This window comes from Oryzias latipes, chromosome 10 (genome assembly GCF_002234675.1).
Source record: "Oryzias latipes chromosome 10, ASM223467v1".
Lineage (NCBI taxonomy): Eukaryota > Metazoa > Chordata > Actinopteri > Beloniformes > Adrianichthyidae > Oryzias > Oryzias latipes.
In genome coordinates, this window is record NC_019868.2 from 13,679,774 (window position 1) to 13,686,439 (window position 6,666).

A 6,666-nucleotide genomic window follows, 5' to 3' on the forward strand; every position below is an offset into this window, starting at 1 on the left:
ATACTTTAGTTGGTTTTGGTATAATTGATAGTTTATTTCAAGTTTGTGTTTTCTCCAAAGTCTTTTAGCAGATCTACAACGTCTCTTCAATTGTTTAATTTCCTCAGTTCTCCAAGGGGGTGTGGCTTTGGTTCTTATCTTTTTAGATTTTAGAGGAGCAACTGAGTCGAGACTGGGTTTTAATTTACTGTTAAAATTTTCAACGAGTAGATCACAGGGGGCCGGCAAGACAGTTGGAGAGTGGGAGCGAACAGATGTAATAAATTTTTCGACCACTTCAAGAGTCAAGCAGCGTTTCTTCACCGTTCTCACAGAGGTCTCCTGCTTTACAATAATTAATAATTACTCATAGATGAGACGGAAGATGACGCGTTTCACAGCCTTTACTTGTTTTTTCTTTCTTTCTTTCTTTATTTGTTTTTTTTTTCTTTCTTTCTTTCTTTCTTTCTTATTTTTAAATCGTTATCTTCGTTTGTTCCTTGTAGATCACCGTGGATGTTAGATCACCTAACATTAGTGTTGAGTGACTGACAACGGAAATATGTCTTTTGGAAAACCGAGAAAACAAGAGGAGCAACTCATCGATAAAGGTATTTAGGCTGCTGTCTAAAATTAAAGTTTAAACCACTCTTTTGCGTAGAAGCTAGCAAGGTAGCTTCATTATTTACCATTTCTGTAGCAAATAGGGCTAAAATGTAAAACATGACTTATCATTCATTTTTAGGTCTTTTTTTTTATAAACCCCTCTGTGTGTAAATCAAAAGAAAAACAAGATAAAAAATGCTGTCAACCTTATACTGATTTTTCTTGGTTACATTTTACCCCCCATATTGTTGCTTACATAGAGAGAAAATGCAAAACTAAACCAAAATATTTTAGAGACAGCTCTTCTCCCCAACTCTAGGCTGGATCAGACTTTGATCCCACATCATGCCTCTTAAAAGGCCAGTACATTACTCACTCCAACTCTGCCCAGGTGAGTGATTTACATGTAAAAGGTTTTTGGGTTTATGATCCGAGGATGGAATGAACTCTCCAACTACACACCTGCCTCAATACCTGAATTCACTGATAACAATTAAATGTTACTGCAGGAAACCCAACAGAACTTTTAAAAATGATGACATTTGTCAAATTTAATTAAGCCCAATTTGACAGTGATACCTCACAGTGTAGATTAATTGGAATGATAGATTAAAATAAATGTAGATTATAATGACAGCCAGTATTCTGTAGTGTAGATCCAGGCAGGCAGCATAAAAAAAATGTATAAAAAAATAAAGGCTAGCCGCGCCCCCCGAGCTTGGCCAGCGTGAAGCTCACTGCTCCCCCCAGGGGATGGGTCAAATGCGGAGAATAAAATTTCCCAATTGTGGTATAAATAACGTAAAGTAAAAAAATAAAAATAAAAAAAAAGATAGCATCCAGCTCAGCACTTACCTTCTCCAGTGAAATGCGGCATGAAGCAGGTGAGTTCTGTTTATTGCTTTATGTGCTTGGGAACATTTTTAGTTAAGAAGGTTTTTTTTTAAATAAAGGACCATGTGAAATAATAATGCAGCTTTCTTTTTTTAATATTCATAATAGTAATAATTAAGATTACTACCATAATTTCCAGGTTATAGAGCGCACCCGATTACAAGCCGTACCCATTCATTTTCACAAATTAAGCTTCCTTCTTACATTCAATAGCCGCATCAGTATACAAACCGCATGGATTAAGCACTGCGGCCAATCTGACAATGCATTTCCTGACTCCCAGACTGGATGCAACTTTCAACCTCTCTGTGGGTGGAGTCATCAAAGTGTCATCTCATGTATTTGAACACACCCACATCTGCCAAACAGCATGCAGCTCACTTCTGTTCACAAGTTCCTCAGTTATGTTTTTTTTGTTTGTTTTTTTGTTTTTTTTTACTTATTGACAATTGAGGTATCATACATAAAATTACAAACAGTAACCATATAATCAACATTACATCCCACAGTTATGATGAGGAAATTTACACCCGCGATTCCCCATTTCCCATAAGTCTTAGGGGCTTAAGGTGGGGCTAACCTCCGGGTCGCCACACTGTTGTCAGTGTTTAAAGAATGAGCAAGGAGCAGCAGTGGATGGAGGGGAGAACGGGAGAGCAGCTCTCCTTCCGCTTGTGGGGCAGCAGCATTATGGTAGTAACGGGGGCTGGTTAAAAAAACACACCAGTAAAATAAAGCAGCCACGACTGAAAAGCGCGCGCCTCACCGCGATACACGCGCCTCTGCGCGGCGCGTGCGCCAGAAGTTTCCTTCCACAACAGTGACACACTGTTGCTCCGCCCCGCGGGCTCCTTGTCTTCCCTTCCTATCTTCTCCGACACCCCTCACGAGGGCGGCTCCAGAGAGGAGCGCTTCGTCCCCATTGTGCCCCGTCGCTGCGTGCGGCTGGTGGTGGACGGAGCAAATCGTGTCTGTGCAGAGCAATCGGACTTAATACTGTAAGTTTTGTGGATGAGGGGCGGATGAGTTGTTACGTGTGGGAGCCTTCAGACTGCCATCTGTCCCGCAGCTCTATGTGAACGAGCAGCCGAATTCAGGAAAACAATTCTCCATCCACACAGCAGCTTTGGGGCGGCGTGAGCCTTTCAAAGCAAAATTCCGCTCAGTCCTTATAAACTGTTCAAACAATCACGTGGATTTGTGTTTCCAGTCGTGTCCTGACAAAATAAAGGCTGATGTTATTCCCACATATTCACGTTTAGCCAAGCTGCAGATTGCAGCTTTTCCCGCATCGATTCATATTCATCCAGGCTAAATGTTGTTAGCGCCTGTTAGCCTTCACCTAACCGTTCTTCCGGCTTCGTTCTGCCACAAAAAAAGCACTGACCACACAGAAAAATAAAATGAGCGAACAGGTGCTTCATAATAACATAACAATAATAAAAGTACGTTTAAAAGATCATCTCGTATCTTATAGAGCTGCTAAATAGATGGGCTAGTGTCACTGTGACTCTGAGGTAAATTCACTCCATGCGCTGTTCTCTCCGTTGCGCAGCAGACCGGCTTTTCCAAACCCGTTGGTGATGGTGGATTTTTCACGCTGCTTTTAACGATTGCTTTTAACTTGAAAGCTGCGTCATATTGTAGTGGCGATCACGTGCACATTGGGTCTAATGGCACCAAAGGATTCTGGGATGCGGCTGGGCATGGGTGTTTTTTTTTTTGTTGGACCATGACTGAAGTGTCTAAGACCTGAAGTGAGGTCCATGCTGTTTGGCTGCCTAGAGGTGTATTGAAAGATAATTGGCTTGTTGCATGGAGTTGGATTACGCAGTCAGCCTCCGCTTTGAGAACGAAGTTTCGTTCAAGGCAGCTGCCAAATAAATGCATAAATTTGCAGCGTCACTGAATAAGCCGCAGAGCTGTAAGCGCATGACAAAAATAGCAGATTATAGTCTGGACTATTTTCAGTTAAACCCAGAGTTTCCTCATATCATAATCAGATCTTAACATATGCATATCAATAACATCCAGTAGCTGAATTCTTTGTCTCTCACCTCAGGGCCACAAAGTCATTCATCTTCTGCCGTTTTATCCCTTTTGGGGTCACAGGGCTGCAGAGTACACCCTGGACAGTTCGCCAGTCTGTCGCAGGGACACAATCACACCCATTCACACTCACACTCACATCTAGGGACAGTTTAGATTACCAAATAACCTATGAAGCATGTTTTTGGACGGTCAGAGGAAGCCGAAGACCCTGGAGAGAACCCATGCACGGGGAGAACATGCAAACTCCACACAGAAAGGTCTTAATAAATTCTCTTTTTAAAATAAGTGTTTAAAATGCAAACAACAACTTTATCACCCCTTGGTTTACTATAATTAATGGGACATTAAAATAGGTAATAAAGTTACACGCTTCAGGATTATTGGCTATTGTGTCAGGGTTAAAGACTCACTCCAATGAAAATCACGTTTCTGGTGTTTTTACCATGTTCTTGTGGCCTTTTCTCATGATGTTGGACATACAGTATATAAAGAAAATGAAGCTTAAAATCGCATTCTAAATATTTCTTTTTCAAATCTTTGTAAATCAGGAACTGATGAAAAAATTATGTCAGAAAAAGCCTTTAGCAGTGACATACACTATATTACCAAAATTATTCACTCAGCCATCCAAATGATCGAAATCAGGTGTCTTAATTACTTGGTCTGGCCACAGATGTATAAAATCTAGAAATGTGGGTTCTGGTCCTTGCCCCTGAGCGCTGGGCCTCACCAAATTTCCAACTATGGCCGAGCCTGGTCGGGCCATGTTTACAACACTTCTTGTGGACCGCCTCTTCCCCTGAGTGTACTCCTCCTGGGCGTGGGCGGCTGGCCCCTGCCTTGCTCCTTCCTGGACCAACCATGGGCCGGGTGGGTGGCTGGCTGGAGCGGGGGGCGGGTCTCCCTTGGGAGGTCCTGGCTCGTACCTGGGGTTGGGGCGGGGGATGCCCAGAACTCTTGGGTGGTGAAAAGGTGCTCGTCTTGGGCTATGGGCGCTCTTCTGGGGAGGGGGCCCCACGGTGGGTCCTCCCTGCGCAGCGGGGGGGGCTGCTCTCCTAGTTGGGCCGGAGCTGCACTCTATGTCCCCCCATGACTCCCTGCTCTCTGGCTCTGGGGGCCCCGTGACGGTCCTGTTGGCCCTGGCCTGGGTGGGGATGTGATCGCCTGGGGGGCGGTTGCACTCTATCTGCTACCATGTTCATCTCAGAACTGTTGGGGGGTTCTGGCTGCCGCTGCTGCTGCGGCGGGGGTCTTGGAGTGGGGATGACTGGGCACACTTCCTTCTCCCCCCCCCCCCCCCCCTCTCTAACATCCCTCTCTCTTCTTCCCTCCTTTCCTTTTCCGTCAGGTCCAACACCGAAGATTTTCAAATACTATTAAAATGAATAAAGTTTGGCCTCAATTACAAAAGGGGTTTATTCAGACATACTTCTGGTTTGTCTGAAGATTCATAACCCCTGTTGTCAAAGTAAAATATGTCCAACACAAGAGGCCCTCAGCTCTCATCTGTTTGCCCAGCTGTTGGACAGGACCAGTTAAAATAAATAAATAAATAAATAAATAAATAAATAAATAAATAAATAAATAAATAAAATCTAGAACTCAGGCATGCACGCTTAGAGCTGTGACAGTGTGGGATCTTTTATCTTTGATGAACCAGCAGGGGGCACGGTGAATACAATGGAAATTAATAATAAGAACGCAGTAAATTTGTCGTATTTCCTCGCGAGACAGAAACTTCTGTTGTAGAATGAGGATGTGTATGTGCTTCTGAAACCACGTGCGTGTGTGTAAGTAGAGGGAATGCGCCTCATGCAGTGCTGAGGGAGTGAGAGGCACGGCGCATGGAGTGAAGGAGAACAGTAATAAAAGGTTTCCCCCAGAAACCCTTGAAGTGTGAATACAGGACTAGCAGAAAAAGTAAATTATCAGCAAAGATGAATTTGTTTAATGTGTTTATTATAGTTCCTATGTCGCACCATATGCAGACCTTTAAAAAAAACTTTAAAAAAAAAAGTGTGGTGATGCGGTTATCGTCACACCACTATGTACACTGTTTTTATAAACATTTGTGAAAGAATGGGCCACTCTCAGGAGCTCAGTGAACTCCAGTGTGGAACTTTCATGATGTCCCCTGGGCAACAAATCCAGTGGTAAAATTTCCTCATTCCATAGTCAACTGTCAGCTCCATCATAACAAAATTCCAGCCAGCAAGGCCAAGTGGCCCCCATATAAGTGGGCAGAAAATGTGGGCTCTGAATGGGTTTGTCGTGGAGGCCCCATCTGTGTTTGCCCACATTAGCTTAAGTGGGCACTCGGTGGGCTGGCTCGCCATGCTAGACAGCTGCCCGGTGGACAGCTGTCCACCTCACCAACGCGCTTTTGGAAGAATGGTCAAAAATGGTAAAAAAGTCCTGTAACACACTCCTCAACCTTGTGGACAGCCTAGGAATGGGATGGCACTTCAGGTCATATGTGAGTCAAGGCAGGTAAGTGAATACTTTTAGTAATATATAGCAGGTGCTGCATTCGAATCTGAAAGCCACAAGTTCCCTGCGTTATTCCATTCTGATACAGCCACTTGTAGATGAATACATCCATGTACGACTTTGTCTTCCTCGTTCGAGCTGACATCTGGCTCCAAACTGTATGGCTGGATTCCTCCAACATTGCTTGCCATTTTTGTTGCACTGCTAATGTTAGCTTGGGTTTGTGAAGGGCTAGAGGATAGTGGGGAGAAGAGTGGAAACAAAGGGATGAGGGGAAACGAGGGAAGGCTTACAACTGTCATGCTGCACAAACTATGTCCTAGAAAACGATGCAGGTTATTTTATTTGCCTAAAAACAGCATAATCATAATTCATTTTAATCTGAATTTTCTTTATATATGTCCTACGTCATGAGTAAAATGCTACAAGTGCATGTTAAAAACACTAAAAACACTTTTTTCTTTGGAGTGCATCTTCTATATTGATTTTCTCACCAATTACTTGACAAAATTTCCAATTGTTTACTAAAAGATTAGACATTCTTGCACTGTAGTAGTATATACACTTTATCCTTATCCCCCAAGACCTGTTTCAACTCCTCCCTTGAAGCCAAAAAGCAGTTTTCCCTTTTCAACTTCCACACCT